Here is a 16,487-nt window from a genome sequence, read left to right as displayed (position 1 = left end):
TCTGGGGTTCGAAAGGAGGGCCTATAAGGTGTCTTAAGCCAATAACAGGTTCCATGAAAGTGGCTTGAGCAGAACCTTTGGCATTCCTGCTGAAATGAGCGAACAGCTTTGCCCGAGTCAAACGCTTTTGAAATACCCAATCCAGAATGCCTTAATACATAAGCAAACATGGATTTATAGCCACGATGGAAGAAACAACCAAACCTTAGGTATCTCTCAAAAAGCGCAGCAACTTTAATATATTGTTAATATTAGTGCGATGACAGGAAATACCCCTGGACTTGCACTATGATCTATAAAGCTCCCAAAGCACTGAGCAAGAACTAAGTGGACTTTTTCTATGCCGTTAAGAAAGAGCCCCTGTACGACTTAAAAAAGACTCTGCAGTTGAGGAGCTTGTCAACAGTTTCCATGCAGTTAGATGAAGCATTTCAATATTTCCATGACGCTTCCCTGTCCTGACTGACGAAGCAGATTTGTCTACGGAGGTAACTGTCTGGGAACTTATACTGACATTTCTAGGAGGACTGGGAGCCAATGCCTCCTCGGTCACCCAGGTGCGATTAGGATCATGGTGGTGTTCCCAGTACCCCTCAACTCTTGAGTACCCCCTTCAACAGCAGAAACATAAGGAAGGCATACATGAACAAGTTTATCCAATCTTGAACCGTAACATCTACTGCCCAGGCTTGAGGGTCCGGAACTAGGGAGACATACAACGAGAGATGATGATTCAGCTTCATTGTAAAGAGATCAATAAGGGGTTGGCCAAAGACCCTCCAAATTGCCCCACAAACTACAGGATTAAAGATCAGTCATAAGAGAGTACCTGTCCTGGACGACTTAACATGTCTGCCAAAACATTTAGTCAACCACGCACAAACTGGGGCATATAGATAAATTCCCTTCCACTGTCCAGAGGCTAAAGCCCTGGTGATGGCTTTGCCAAGGTTTCTGACTTCATAGATATGCCAGAGATGACAAATCCAAGATGACAGAAATTACTTTGTTGGACACTGGTCATCCAGGTCTTAAATCCCTTCCGGATATCCAACAACTCCTTGCAGTTAATGTGAAGACTTGCTTCTCCTGGTGACCAAACCCCTGAAGCAACTTGGTTCCCAATAACCACACCCCCTTCCTTGTCCGAGGGGGCTCTAGGGACTTCCTTGCAAGAAAGCATTACTATAGACACCCACCAATGAAGGGAAGGTACCAGATCTTGGCTACATGGTTCCAACTCATTGTCTAGCTGAGTCTCTCTGTGCCAGTGCTCCTCAAGTGCAAATGAAGAGTGATCATCCAAAGTCGAGAACCCGGAACTAGCTTCTCCAGAGAAGATGTGGCCTAAGAGATACAATCAACTCTAGCAGGCATGCTTCCTGAGGAGGAGAAACCTCACATGATTAATAACAGATAGTCTACTTGAGCTTGTGTTGGAAAACATTGAAAAGAACTGAATCAATCACCACGGCCAATAGGTCACTCTTTGTGTAGGTTCCACAGATGATTCGACCACATTTACTAGCAAGCCTAGGGCTTTTGCCAATTACAAGCTCTCTTGCCCTCAAGCAAGCCTCCCTCGATTTTGCAAAGATAATCCAGTCTTCCAGGTACAAAAGACTCAAACTGTTACACAAAAATTCAGTTCTAGATTTAACCGAATCAATATCTGATTGCATTAAACCTAACCTACTACTCCGAGTTGACACTTTTGGTGTAGAAGGATCTACAGTACTGTGTATCCATTTGCGAAGAATCTATAGTCTTATCTCTATCTTCTAGACCAGGCATTAATCTAAAGAAAACCTAGACTCAAGGCTAGCTGTTCTCTTTACTCTCTTTTTAAGTCTATCCTTCTCTTTTCTAATTCAACAATTTACCATCTCCATCTTTTCCAAAGACCAATCCTTGCAATGATCACAATGGCTGTCTGAACCACAGTTCACCCTTCGATGATCAATGCCTATTTCATGAGTATCATACTGTACTGTACTTCAATTACCTTACAAATTCTGATTTCAATAGGGAAGATTGAAAAGCAGAATCCATATTGGCAAATAATGTACAAACCAAAATCCAAACGATCCAGTTTGTTAACCAAGAAAAACAAACCCAAATTTCACAGCACTTATCTACACAAATGACCGCTTTCATCGACAAGAGAAGAATGATGACCAAATTAGTTGTTGTCTTACCCCCACCCTTCAAAGAGTGGGGTAACTACCGGGAGTGTTCATTAACGACTATTTCAGTTTTAACACTTGTCGAACCCACGCTAAGTAGTTGCACATAAAGCAAATGATAGAGGGTAAGTTTCACCTCAAAAATATACTTCATGCTTACCTGTTCATACTGCATGCTTCAACAATACTGTACTGAAAGATCAAGGACAATAAATGGTTGTGAAAATTATCTTTATCTATAATGATCTGACAGACAGACCTCTATCATTTTTTCTTGATAGTTATCTACAAGTAACAACATAAGATATCTACAAGTAACAACAGAGTTAATAAGATGCACGGTTAGAAACTATAACCGAGTTATATAAGTATGGAAGTCTTCCAAACAGCGCTGATAATTTTAAGTTTAAGAGAAGCTGCAATGCTAATTAAAAAAATTAAGGTGAAGGCATATGGTACTCTGAATTAGCATTGCACAGTGCCAAACCCCTTCATTGAATTTTTAAAGACAAATTCCATTTTTTCTAGATATAAAAAATAGCAAATTTTTAAAGTAATTTGTATTTTTCATAACATACAAACCTGAAGGTCTTTACATGGGATTTAGATTGTGGACATGAGCTGGAACACCTGTTTAACTTTTAGAGAAGGTCATTAACTAATGACAGTAGAGGGGAAGCCCCTCCCACTCATCGGTCTGCCCTCCACTTTGCCTTTTGGCCTAGGCATTAGAATGAGGGGTGGCTATGGTGGGCTGTAAATGTAAAGACCTTCAGGTTTGTATGTCAGGAAAAATGACAAATTTTAAAAGTAATTTGTATTTTTCCTAACTATACAAACCTGAGGTCTTTACATATGGAATATGCTTCAGTGCACCTGGAAGCCGCCATTTAGCTTTTAAACAAGGTAGTTAAGTAGTAAACTACCATCCAACTGGTGGGAGTCCCGCGCACCCAGACGGTACGCAATCATTTTGCTTTTCAGCCCAGGTATCAGAATGAGGGGTGGCATGGATGTGAAAGCAACATTCAAAAAGGGCTAGGTTGAATCTAAGTGTCAGAGACAATAAGACACTGTATATGCACTGGGTTTGTTTCATTATCAGGCCCTCTCTCCCCTTGCTAGAGAGAGGACAGGACTTGCTCCTGTAATGAAAAATATACAGAATAGAATGGGTACTCATTGTTAACTCACCTGCATCAATTGCCAGCATATGACGGCTCACTGACCTACCCTCTGCCTGCAGGGAGAGGAAGGTTGATGAAAGAGAAAGGGAGGGAAGGCCAGTCACACACACACACACACACACACACACACACACACACACACGCTCTTTCACAACCGAACACCTTAGGCAAGATGCTACCTGTCCTCTTAGAGGAGCTGGGTAAGCTACACAACTTGTTGAGCAGCCACTACAGGACCCAAGGAAAGAGCAGCCACTACAGGACCCAAGGAAAAAGTGTCCAAGGACTTGTGGACAATGTCCCAAAGGTAGAAGGATGTGAAGGTGATCTAGTGTGACCACACCCCTGCCTTAAGTACATGAAGAACCAACAGATTCTTCCTGAGTGTGAGGGACGGACCAATGCCCCAAACTCCATGAGCTCTCGCTTGGAATGTACTGGAGTTCTCCTTGCCAGATGCAGAGTACGCCTGTTTGATCATCTCATGAGGCCAGAAAGAGATAGTGTTTCTGGACACCTCTTTTTTGGTCGAGCCAGTACTAAAAAATTGTTGACACTAAGGCTGGAGATGTAGTTCTCTTAAGGTAGTACTGCAGCACTATCACAGGACAAAGTAGCATCTCATCTGAATCATTAGCAATGAAGTCCTCTAGGGAGGGGATCGTAAAGGACTTGAATCTGGTGTCAGGGACTGATGGATTCTGAGTCTTTGCTATGAAATCCGGGACGAACTCGAGCGTAACTGAGCCCCATCCACTTGAATGTTAACATCACAGGAACATCCATGAAGTTCACCTACTCTCTTCGCCGATGCCAGGGCAAGCAAGAAGATGGTCTTGAGGGTTAGATCCCTGTCTAGCGACTCTCATCAAGGCTCATACAGCGTACGAGTCAGGCTCCTAAGAACAAGGTACATCCCACTCACTCAGGGGCCTGAGTTCCCTGGGAGGGCAAGATCTTTTGAAGCTTCTCATCAGCAAGGAGATCTCCAGAGAGGAGATATCAACACCCTTCAGGTGCAGGGCTAGGCCCTGGGTGGCCCTATACCCCTTCACAGCTGAGACAGAGAGAAGCTTCTCTTGGCGAAGGAAGATGAGGAAGTGTGCTACCTGCTGAATAGTAGCTCCGAACGGAGAGAGACTCCATCTATGATACCAACCAAAGATGGCTCATTTTCCCTGGTACACCGCTGCAGAGGATTGACGAAGGTATCCAGACATCTCTGTCGCTGTGCGGTGAGAAAAACCTCTCACTCGCAAGGGATGCTGGATAGTCTCCAGCCATGAAGTGACAGGGACTTCACTGACTGATGGTACCGTTCTACGGGCAGTTGACACAGAAGGTTGTGCCAGGGGGGAATCTCTCTCCGTGCCTCAGAGCGTAGAGCTAGCAGGTTCGGGTACCAAACGGCATATGGCCACTTGGGAGCCACCAGGGTCATTCTGAGATTCAGGGTGATCATTGCCCTGTTGATCACTCTGTGAATCAGACAAAATGGAGGGAAGGTGTATGCGTCCAGGTTGTCCCACGGGTGTTGGAAGGCGTCCTCTGCAGCGGCCCATGGGTCTGGCACAACGGAACAAAACACTTGGAGTTTTCTGTCATGCTAAGTGGCAAATAGGTTGGTGGATGGAAGACCCCAGAGATCGAATAGCCTTTCTGTGATGTCTGTGCAAAGGGACCACTCTGTCCTTATCACCTGACCCAGCAATTGAAATTGTCTGCTAATACATTCCTCTTGCCTGAAATGTATCTGACTGACAGCTCTACCGAGGGTGCCACTGCCCACTTGTGCTCCTGCACTGCCAACAGATGTAGTGGAAGGAACACTAGGACCCCCTGCTTATTGACATATGCCACCACTGGACTGTTGTCACTCATCAGCACCACAGTGTCCCATCACTTGATCCTGAAACTCCTGAAGAGCCAGGAAGGCTGCTTTGAGTTCCAGGATACTGATATGAAGGTGCATATCGTTATGGTTCCATACACCTGAAATCAGCAACTCCTACAGGTGTGCACCCCAGCCCTCAGTTGAAGCATCTGAAAACCATAGCATCTTAGGAGGGGGAGTAAGCAGAAAACTTCTATTACGAGGTTCCTGTTGTCTAGCTACCAGGATAAGTCCTGTCTCACTTCCTCTGAGAGAGGAATGGTAAGGGATAGGGAATCCCATGCCAAGGACCAGAACTCCTTCATTCCCCACTGAAGGGAACGAAGGTGAAGCCACCCATGAGGGACCAGCTTCTCCAAACAACAGGTGACCAAGAATGACTTGCCACTGCCGGGCTGGTTGCTCTTGACGGGACAGGAACCCTTCCGCTGCTTTTCTGAAGTGCCGATACGCGAGTCTGAAGGGAGGACTCTCACTGCTGCTCTATCTATCAGCATGCTCAGGGACTTTTATCCTCTGCTTGGGTATGAGATCAGCCTTCTCAATGTTTACTACAACCCCAAGGTTACGAAAAACTCGAGGAGGTGATCCCTGTCCAGGAGCAACTGCGAATGAGAGCTTCGCCAGGACTAGCCCATTGTCAAGATGCCTCAGCATACGTACCCCGTGCAAATGGGCCCAAGCTACCACAAGAGTGAACACTCACATGAACACTTGGGGAGAAGTTGAGAGCCCGAAAGAGTGCCCTGAACTGGAGTTCCGTCTCCCTGAGGATAAAGTGTAAGTACTTGCAAGAGGACCAATGGATGGGTATTTGAAAATATGCATCCTTCAGGTTCACCTTAAGCATGAAGCTGGACTCTCTGATGGCCACAAGCACGGAACGTGTCGTTTCCATCTCGAACACAGTCTGGTGAATGAATCAGTTCAAGGGAGAGAGATCTATGACCAGTCTCCAACCCCCAATTGCTTTCTCTACAAGAAAGACTCGGCTGTAAAAGCCTGGGGATCAATCTGTCTCGAATGCCACAGCACCTTTCTTCAGCATCACTTCTACCTCTGCCTGAAGGGCGAGGTCCTTCAGTGAGCCAGGAATGTATGCTCGGAGATGGACCGGATTGTTGGTGAGGGGTGGCCAAGATTTGAAGGGCAGCAGATAGCCCTCCCAAACGACATCCACTACCTAGGTCTCGGCTCCATATCACCCAATGGCTCGACAGGCATCCCCCCACCAACAGCAGCATGTGGTGGGGAACACCGCCCCTAGCGTCCTCCTCTCTTCTTGCCCTTGGCCCCTTTTCCAGACTGGAAGGAGGGTTGAAAGGGGCATGGCTGCACATCTTTCTTGGAAGGGGCAGAAGAAGGCTGGGTGTTTCCACAGGCGCCCTTTGAAGCCTGGGCCACAGTGGCATGAAAAGACCTGGAGGTCTTGGCCACTGCCTGGTGCACAAGCTAGTCATTAGCTTCAACTCACAGCTTGTCCACCGCAGCATCTACCTGCTCTCGAGGGAAGCTAGAGGTAGATCTCAGCAACCGTCCATTCCTTAGAGCCAATGCTGACTCAGGGCCAACAAACTTGGAAATCAGATTCGGGAACGTGTCTCTCCTCTACAAGACCAAGTTTGCCCACAGGTTCCCCGTCTGGTGGGCTAGGAAGGTGATCACCCTACTTTCAGACTGGCAAAGTCTCCCGAAGGTGGAATCCTCCCCTGGGGTTATGGAACCCAAGGAAGAGGCGACCTTGGACACTGTGAAAGACCACATGTCCAGGCAGGAGACTGCCTGGAATGCTGCCACGGTGGTAGATTCCAGGCTCGTTGCTTCTTGCCGTATGGGAGAGACTCTCCACACCAAGCTGCTGGAGTGTCAGACCCAGACCTAGGTGAACCAAGTCTGGGTCAACCTGTTTTGTTGGTAGAGACTCCTCCGAGGGCATTTGTACTACTTATGTCAAGGCAGAGGAGGAGGAAGGAGCTTATCTGAATGGATGGGACGTAGAGAACTCTCCTGCCCAGACACCAGAGAGTTAACTTGTTCCAGGATCCTTCGGTAAGCATGGACCATGGCCTTGGGTTCCTTTTTCGGTCCCAAAAAGGTTTCGAGGCAAGATGTTAATCCATGGATGCGGTCAAGGTCTCTTCCCCAAGATCACTGAGCTGAAAAATCAGCCTAACAATCTCTGAAAAAGTCCTCTATACCTTAAGGTGTCCAAGTCCTGAGGAAAAGGGCCCTCGAGTCTTCCCAGGGCTCATTCCTCCCGATCAACTCTCCCTGCAGGAGGGAGAACCTCAGCAGAACTCCTAAGTCCTGACTCAATCACTTGGTCATACAAACGGGTTGATCTGAGGACCAAACCTGGAACGTATGTCTTCATGGCAAGGTTGCGTTGAGAGGACATGTCCCAATTTTCAACCCTTCTGACCTGCTCATGCCTCCCAGTATAACCACAAGAGGTTGAGGGGACAGGTGACAGGGACTATGCACTCTTCACTGTCCTGTCGGAAGCCAAGGCCCTAGCAAGAGAGAAAGACCATGCACAATCGCCAACCTGTGGTGGCGATGGCTGCACAGGTCTAGGAGAGCTCCCCCCCTGCACATGTGGGCGTGGGGGGGTGCTGTCCCAAAGAGAGCAAACAAGCCATGTGAACGTACCCAAAAACTATCGCCAGGTGAACGGGCCCAATCATGCAAACGTGAAGTGACCTAGGGAGAGCGATCGAGTACCACCAGGTGTGAGCTCAGGATGTCGTCAGGACATGCTCCAGTCTTCTTTGAGGCCGTGGCCTCCAGACAAATAGAAGACTGTACAGGGGACCTCCTCTGAGCTTCTCTAGGTCTGTGGACACTTGGGTCAGCTACTGTACACCTGCATGGGACCCTGGCCAAGTACTTGGAGGGGCACTGGCAGGTGGTGAGGCAGCACCTGCACACTTACCTCCCTTCTCTCTCACAGTGCCTGAACCAGTCTTTGAGGATGACTTCAAAGAACTGGGAGCGGTGACTCGGGATTCAGTTAAACCCCGAGGACCTGGAGTGACGCAGTCCTCCTTGGAGGTCTGAGCACTCGGAGCTCCAGAATCATGTACTTTACAATCAATGGGTGCTCCCTCTACCAGAGTGTCCGGAGAGACCCGAGTAGAGGTAGGCACTGTACTAGTCTTGGAAGATAACTTCCCAAAACTAGTCTCAGGCACTTGGGTCTCCTTGAAGACCAAGGAGACCTGGGTACTTGATGCTCCCGAGTCACAGGGTTTCTGCGAGACCTGTGGCATGGCCCCAGTGGCCAAAGACCTGGGAGAGCTAAGAAAGCCCTGTGCTTCCCCTATGGAGGGAGGCACCCCTTTGGAAGACCCATGGCTGGACTTCTTCCGGGTAGGAGACGCTACCTTCTTCTTTCTCTGCTTGCGAGCATCGGAAAAAGAAGTAGAGGCAGCGACAGACGACGAAGAAGACGGTGAAGACGACAAAGACAGCACTTTCTGGCTCCTTTTCTTCGACTCCTTCTTCTTCTTCTTAGAAACCTTCTTCAGCAGAGCATGGAGGAGCTGTTCACCAACGGAGGGGGGATGCAGAAGCAGCAACACTAGAAGGGTGGTCTACCACCTGGTATACCACAGCAGGGGCATGAGGTGAAGTCTTGTCTATTATGGCAGGGGTCATCAAAGGGGGAGCATGAGTGGTTACACTCAACACTTTAGCCATAGCAGACATAGTGACAGTTGCAGTGTTGACTGTTATGGCAGCATATGTCACTGGGGGCAGCACAAGAGGACGAGGAACCCTCAGGTGGCTCAACAAGCCCTGCATATAGGGAACTCCCAGGAGACCCAGAGAGTTCCATGTCTCCCGGAGTTCCTCACTCTCCTCCACACCTGAAATGTAAGTAGAGTTAGGGCTGGTAGTCTCCTTTCGCTCCGAAGGTGATCTCCCCACCCTGAATGAAAGGAGGCCACCGAACCGAGGTTGTCCTGGTCACCAGCTCCCCAGTGCCGACTCCCGCCTGATGAAGCAAGCCCAGACAACAAAGGGAGACCGCTCCCGTAGGAGTGACAGCAATGCGTGGAGGATCTGCAGGAGGAAGGAAGGAACAAGAAGGACTGGCAACCAGCGGTGTTGTCGGAGGCTTGTTACCCCCGACACCTTGGGAGCCTTCTTCTTGTATATCCTCCTCTGCAAATACTTCACCCACTGCACAGGCGACCATCATGACACTCTTCACAAACAGAATCTTGGTCACAGTCATGCCCTCTGCAACTGGTGTAGAGGACATGCGGGTCAACATAAACAGACAAGTGGCAATGACTGCATGGTTTTGAGGCAGTGCTGGGGCAGACACGCTGGGGACTGCCTTTCCACTTAGGCTTAAGTGATTCGTGGGTTTGCATAACTTCACTTTATACACAAACACACTACAAAAACAGCAGATATATCCAAAAAACAAACACAGAACAACCACACCAGGATAACTGAATAAAAACAAAGGAAAACGGCAAGCACAGCAGAGAGTAGAGAGACAGTTTTTCACCAAGCAGTGGCTGAACGCAAAGTGAATGCTTACCGTCTGAGTGGGAGGGATTCCCACCAGTTGGACAGCAGTTAACTACTTAACCACCTTGTTTAAAAATTAAACAGCCATTTCCAGCTGCACTGAAGCATATTCCTTATGTAAAGACCAACAGTCTGTATATTGTGTAGAAACAAATACAAATTACTTTAAAAATTTGCTATTTGTTCCTGCACAAATACAAACCTTTGGTCTTTACATAAAAGACTTACCCATTGGAGGGTGGAGTCTGAGTAAATCTCTAAACCAACTGGTTTAGTTCTACCCACCTGGGAATACCTTCCTGATCTTGAAGAACAGAGGAAGGAATCCCACACCTCTAGCATGTTGGATGTGGGATGTTACAACTGCTAGACTTCTGGGCCTAAAGTAACGAGTTGCATCATTACTTTGAAAAAAGGCCTAGAGGAACCCAAGAGTGTCAGGTAGGCAGGCTACCAGGGCTGATACTGATACTCCAGGGTTCCAGAGAATCCAAGGTAGCAGTTGCGCCCATGCACAAGGCAACGGGAGTACAAGGCAACCTTCCTCTTCCTCTGCTTGCTAGCTTTGGAAAAAGAAGGGGGAGGAGGCAACAGCACTCAACAACGAAGACGAAAACAAAGACAACAATGACAACTTCCCTCTCCTCTTCTTGAATTCGCCGAGTGTGCCTCGGCAACGGCGTGTAGAGGAAGTCATTCACATTATTATTATTACAGTATATTAAAGTAGTTTAACCAGACCACTGAGCCGACTTTCAGCTCTCATAGGGCTGGCATAAAAAACATACAGCAGTATCTGGGAACTCAATCCCGATACTGCATGAGAGGTTACCAGGTAGCAGACACCATGGCCAGTAAGTCATCATGGGCACAGCCAGAGCAGACACCGGTAAGCCCCTTAAACCTAAGAGTGATCATTAAGTACAAAAGACGCTCAGCTCTCCCAAGAGGCCCAGAGAATCACGTAACCCCCGAAGGCCCTCTGCTTCCACAACACCTTAGAAAAGAAGTCGGGTTAGACTGTTTATTACACTCATGTCACGTTGTGACAAGCGATAATAAAAAAGGATCAACCTCAATTAAAGAGAGAAACTGAATACACATTCTGTCCTTCCCTGGACAGTGCCTAACCCAGCAGTTTCCTCTTCAAAAGTGCTAATGTGATTGAGAGGTTCAAGTAAAATTATAGCACAAAAAACAATCACACAAATATATCAACAAAAGTGAAAACAAAAGAAAGCAAACGGCAGTCAGGCAGAGAAGTGCAGGAAAACATCTGTACGCAATGGTGGCCAAAAGCAAAGTGGAATGCAGACCGACAAGTGGGTGGGGCTTCCTCCCCTACCGTCGGTAGTTAATGATCTTGTTTGCAAGTTAAACCGTTGTTCCAGCCCACAAGCTAAAACCTACATAAAGACCAAAGGTTTGTATTTGTGTAAGAACAAACATGAGTTACCATCAACTCCTGAGGCCTGAGTATGAGGGTTGGGCAAGATTTTCTGAAATCCTCAGAAGTATGGAAACTTTAAAGAAGGCTGAGATGCATAACCTTCAGCAGAATATCACAAAGACAGAGGCAGATGGGAGAGGTAGATGAGGAAGTCTGTGATCTGCAGTATACTGGCTCTGACTGGAGAGATATTACCCCTCTCATGACACCTGCTCCAGAAGATGGCCTACTTCCCCTGGTGCATATGTATTGTAGGCACTCCAGCAAAGTATCTGGGTTAGCAGAGATAAAGGGTTAGCCGCCTACCCTTGTGTACCCCACTTGGCAAGCCACAGAAGAATGAGTAGAAGGTAGGCATAAAGATAGGGCACTCTAGGAGGAAGGAGCTGAAAACATTCAGCAGTATCAAAGGTGCAGTAAAACTCTTATAAGTAACCATCAAACATCTTTTGGCCTTCCTCTGCCACTGCCCGAGCCTCTCCACTGGGAAGCAGACCAGCCAGCACAATCCTAGTATCAATGTAGAACAACAAAACTGATTAAACAAACACCAAGGACATAAAGTGGCTTGATGGTCAGATAAAGCTCAGCAAGACACCTTAACTTGACCAAAGCCAAAGAAAAAGAGCCTGACTAGGGCAAGGGGGGGGAGTTCATCCACTCATCACTACTGTACCTTGTTACTGGGTATCAATGACCATTCCAGCTCAAGAGAAAAGGAGATGGTTTGTACTTCCATTAGTAACAAATATGGTTCATGTACATGGCAAGAAATCTTTTAGTTTACCTAGGCCTGTTTTTCTCCCTGTTCTCTAAGACATCACTGAGTAGATCTGGCAGAGCCCATCTGAACATTTGTCGCTAAAACATGTTTTTAGTTTTTTGTAAAAGAAAACTATTGAGATGGCTTTGTCTGTCCGTTCGCACTTTTTCTGTCCACCCTCAGATCTTAAAAACTACTGAGGCTAGAGGGTTGCAAATTGTTATGTTGGTCATCCACCCTCCAATCATCAAACATCAAATTGCAGCCCTCTAGCCTCAGTAGCTTTTATCTTATTTAAGGTTAAAGTTAGCCATAATTGTACTTCTGGCACTGCTATAGGTGCCAATAACACAAGCCACCACCAAACCGTGGCTGAGTTTCATGGGCCATGGCTGAAGTTTCATACAGAATTATACACTGTATAGAAAACTCAATCATGCCAAGAAACTTTGGCACAATTTTTACCTATTTATTCATGTTTATATTTGCCATCATTTGGTTTTTATGTTCACCCAAAAGGGCTGGTACTAAGCAAAGCATCCATTTTGTGTGTAAACTGCTAGGCCAGTTACCGAACTTGAGGGGTGCGGTGGTGGTCCGCATTTTTACTCACCTGTCAAGTTGCGCTACACTTGGCTAACCTATCTTACAGTATAGTAGCCTCGAGCCGATAGGCCTAAGCTTTATTGCCCCAATTTATTTTTTTTTGACACGCCTTGATAATGGAGTTTTCATTCTGTGTTCTCAAGTCGGTAAAACTATAGAACAACACCGCACGGCTTATTACCCTGGAAATTGAGTTCTCCTGTACTTTTAGTGTTGCTGATGAAGTAGGCGGTGTTGTTTACCAGCAGTCAATTGTTACTAACCTCACATCTCTATTGGGAACCATTTGAGAACAGGGGAGTTTTGGGTGGGGTAAAACACAGGGAGAGAGAACGGACATGTTATTGTTGTGATGGCCACCCTAGGCTATTTACCATCTGTTTAGGCCTACTTTTCAACATTCATTTCCACAGGGTTGGTTGCCTACTTGACACTCTTGAGGGAGGTGCCTGGTAAACCTTAAAGGATTATAACTTAACCTGTTCTTGACGCCATAGTCTGGCACACCAGGACGAGCCCATTGGGACTCGCAAATCAGTTAGGCCTACCCTACGCTAGCCTAGCCTCCTACGGTAAAGCATAGGCCTACTAGCCTACATAGGCCTAGGCCAAGTAGGCCATGTTAGCCTCGTCTTAGCCTTAGGGGAGCAAATTCATAGAGCACACTTTACTGTGGCCCTGGGGAACCTTAACACAGCCTATGACAGATGCAATATATTTGGCTCTTGTCTTACCCAAACGTCGTCTTTGAACACTAGGCCTAAGGCGAGTTAGATTGGGGCATGCTAATACTACATTTACTTACACATCCAATGAAATCGTCGTAAAATAACTTATTGAGGTTATCTTCTCATTTATAGTATTTAATGCGTCACATATTTCTCTGTAGGGTAACTTTACAATTAATTGCAGCCACAAGAATGCGACATCACTTTCCTAGGAGACGAGACACTCACCAAAACATACGTTTTTCACGCCAGAGGATGAACGTCAAAATTTGAGTGATGAGTCAATCGTTTTCACTTGTTCTTTGTAGCCATCTAAGGTTATATGACTTTTATTCTTATGTCGTATTAAATTTAAGTAATAAGTCTATAAAAAATCTTTACAAATTTTATTTTTTTCTACTTTCTTCCTTGATTTATTGTAGGTACATATGAGACCCAATATTAAACTTATTACAGATGTTTGCTTTATTCACATTTTTTATAAAGTTACTGAGGCTCCTTTAGCCCTAACTTGAGCATTAAAAATTCTCTATTATGTTTTTTTTTATTATTGTTTTGCTTCACATGAATATCACACTGTGTACAGTTGCCATGACAAGTTTTGGGAATGCTCTTTATGGTGTATCTTTATGTTATTTGAAAATAATCTAACATAAACGTAGGAGGGTTCGGATTTAAATGGGGCAGGGCCATAGGCAGTTCCAAGATTAAATGTGATTTTGATAATTCTTTGTTTATTACAAGAACAACAATGAATGTCTTAGGGAGATAGAGAGAGAGAGAGAGAGAGAGAGAGAGAGAGAGAGAGAGACTTTAATATCAGATTTATGCAGTTGTCATTGTCTTATATAGGCCTATATGAGGCATTGACTGCTGCATTGCTTATATTAGAACAAGCATGGGAAATTCCCTTGAGAAAGAAATAGAGACACTTTAATCATGATTCACATCTATCATTCATAAAATACTGCTCGTTATTCTCCAGGAAAGGGTTGATGCTTCACCGGGCAGTCAATCAGCATATGAACAATTAAACTCCACCGAGACTTGTATGCTCTGCTGTGAAAACTCATCTGTCGGGAACAATGAATGATAGCAGCTGTGATAGCAATGTTACTTGATCTTCGCTACTTTTAATACAGAAGTGTATGAACTATATTAAATTATTTGCTATCCGTTTTCATCGATGAGGAATCCTTTTGGGCATTTTGGGAAACTACTACATACACGACGGAAACTACTATGCACGAACTGGAAATTCATGTTTATTTTATGATACATTAAGAGGAGGCGTTCCCCAAAGGATGTATGTTAGGTTCAATAATATTTTCTATATATACGAATAGATTGTCAAAATAGTAAAGTTCAAGCTATTTGCAGATGACACCCAATTTATTTTCCCTTAACGACATCGGGGATGCAAATAAGACACTGAATGTGTATTCTTACCAGTGTTAAAGAACTTATGGCATTTAAGCAACTAAAACTAAATCAAAATGAATTTGAAATTATGGTGGTGGAGAAGAAAAATTAAGTTAATGCAATGGTCCAAATAAAAGGGTTACTGAATCAGCAGAAGAATTCGCCCCATCTGAGGCAGGGGATTACTAATTCATCGATGCCCTGCCCTATGTGGATTCGGTAATCATTTGTGTTGGTCATCGAAACAATGATGCCCAAGTTGACCTTGGAAATGGATACGAGGTGCTAGACCGAATTAGAATTGCTACCTGTTTCTCTCTCTCTCTCTCTCTCTCTCTCTCTCTCTCTCTCTCTCTCTCTCTCTCTCTCTCTCTCTCTCTCTCTTACAAGATCTTAATTTAACAACGTTATTCCTTCTACATTTTCTTACAACAGTTTAGCGAATATTAGAACTTTTAGGGGGAGTTAGGCCCTACAGTTAAAAGGAAGACAAGGTGAGACTTCTTTGGTGACCTTTGTTTGTGGACTTTGAATTTTATTACAGTATGAAGCACAGTCTCAATTGCCTCAAATATCCTCAACTTTAACGCATTTGAACTGTTCCTTACACTATTTCTCTAACTGACTGTATTTTCTTACTTTGTCACATATAGGCGTAGTAATGCTTTTAGGTGTAATTTTTCTAAGTAAGTTAGTGGTCGCCTTGTGTGCCCATGTTGAGTAATAGTGACTGGCGAATCTGCGTACCCTGTCTGGGAAGACGGGACTCGATTTGTAATGAGGGTTTTTGATCATTTGGTTGAGATATAGAAGAAAAACTCTACATAGTGCTTTTATATTTCTTACCAGTATGACAAATCGTATGACAAATTCTTATAGCATGCAAGATAAGGTTAACGTCAGCACTGAATCTCACACGCTGTGCTGGCTTCTAGCCCTACAGTGCAAGCCATTTGTCCTTACACGAAACTCCTAAGATCTGCTATAATTTTCCAGGTTTCCTTGATTTTTATTTTCCTTGGTCATCTTGGAGGCACACCTGACGGGCCTCCCTTGGTCCGCACCAAGTGGCCACCGCTTCATTACCCAGTTATAGTTTATGGTCTCCTTGAATGGCGCCTTCCCCTATGACGTAAGTGTTTTTGGAAAGGTGTGCCTTAATTAATTTCATTTTGAGTAGAATATATACAAGACTTCACATCATTTAAGTTCCCTGGGGAAATCAGCTGAATTGTTTAGGGGCCGTGTGCTTAAAAACACTTCTTATAGCTTTGTTTTCTAAGCATAGTTTTTTCTGGAACTTGCTTAGTAACAGCAGGCTCTCTGCGGAACCAACAAATTCATTAGTCCCGTACATAATTGTGCAGAGGATTCGAAGAGTCATATGGAATACTATTACATTAAGTGTCAAATCCACACTAATAAAACACTCAGAATATGTCTTCATTTTATATTTTATTGAGAGACTATATTTTTAGTCCTGTTTCACATTAATCGGCACTCCGTTATTTTAAGTTAAGATTCACTTTCTTTGAAATTTATTACTTAAATAAGTTGTTAAGAAATAGGTGTATGTAGATGCTAGTCCGTGTATAGCTGCATAGCTGTAGAAATTCGGCCGTGCAAACCTATGTAATTAGGGATCCATTTGATCGTAGCAGTATTCCTATGTATAATGAATTAATACTGAATACAAAACAGAA

General features: G+C 45.0%; 1 protein-coding gene across 3 annotated transcripts in view; it reads right to left on the bottom strand.

Annotated features, from left to right (window-relative positions):
- Window positions 1–13,681, bottom strand: part of LOC136855107 (sesquipedalian-1-like) — an 84,688-nt gene extending 71,007 nt beyond the window's left edge. The window contains exon 1 of one of the 3 annotated variants that reach the window (XM_067131939.1): window positions 13,591–13,681. The gene's annotated coding sequence lies outside the window, so the exon portion shown is untranslated. Of the gene's footprint in view, window positions 1–13,439 lie in introns of all 3 variants that reach the window. The other 2 variants (XM_067131937.1, XM_067131938.1) reach the window with 2 other exon arrangements.
- Between the last annotated feature and the right edge of the window lie 2,806 nt (window positions 13,682–16,487).

The sequence above is a fragment of the Macrobrachium rosenbergii genome, chromosome 30 (assembly GCF_040412425.1).
Source record: "Macrobrachium rosenbergii isolate ZJJX-2024 chromosome 30, ASM4041242v1, whole genome shotgun sequence".
In the NCBI taxonomy this organism is placed as follows: domain Eukaryota; kingdom Metazoa; phylum Arthropoda; class Malacostraca; order Decapoda; family Palaemonidae; genus Macrobrachium; species Macrobrachium rosenbergii.
The sequence above is the reverse complement of the archived record's forward strand: the minus strand, read 5'-3'. Positions and strand labels throughout refer to the sequence as shown.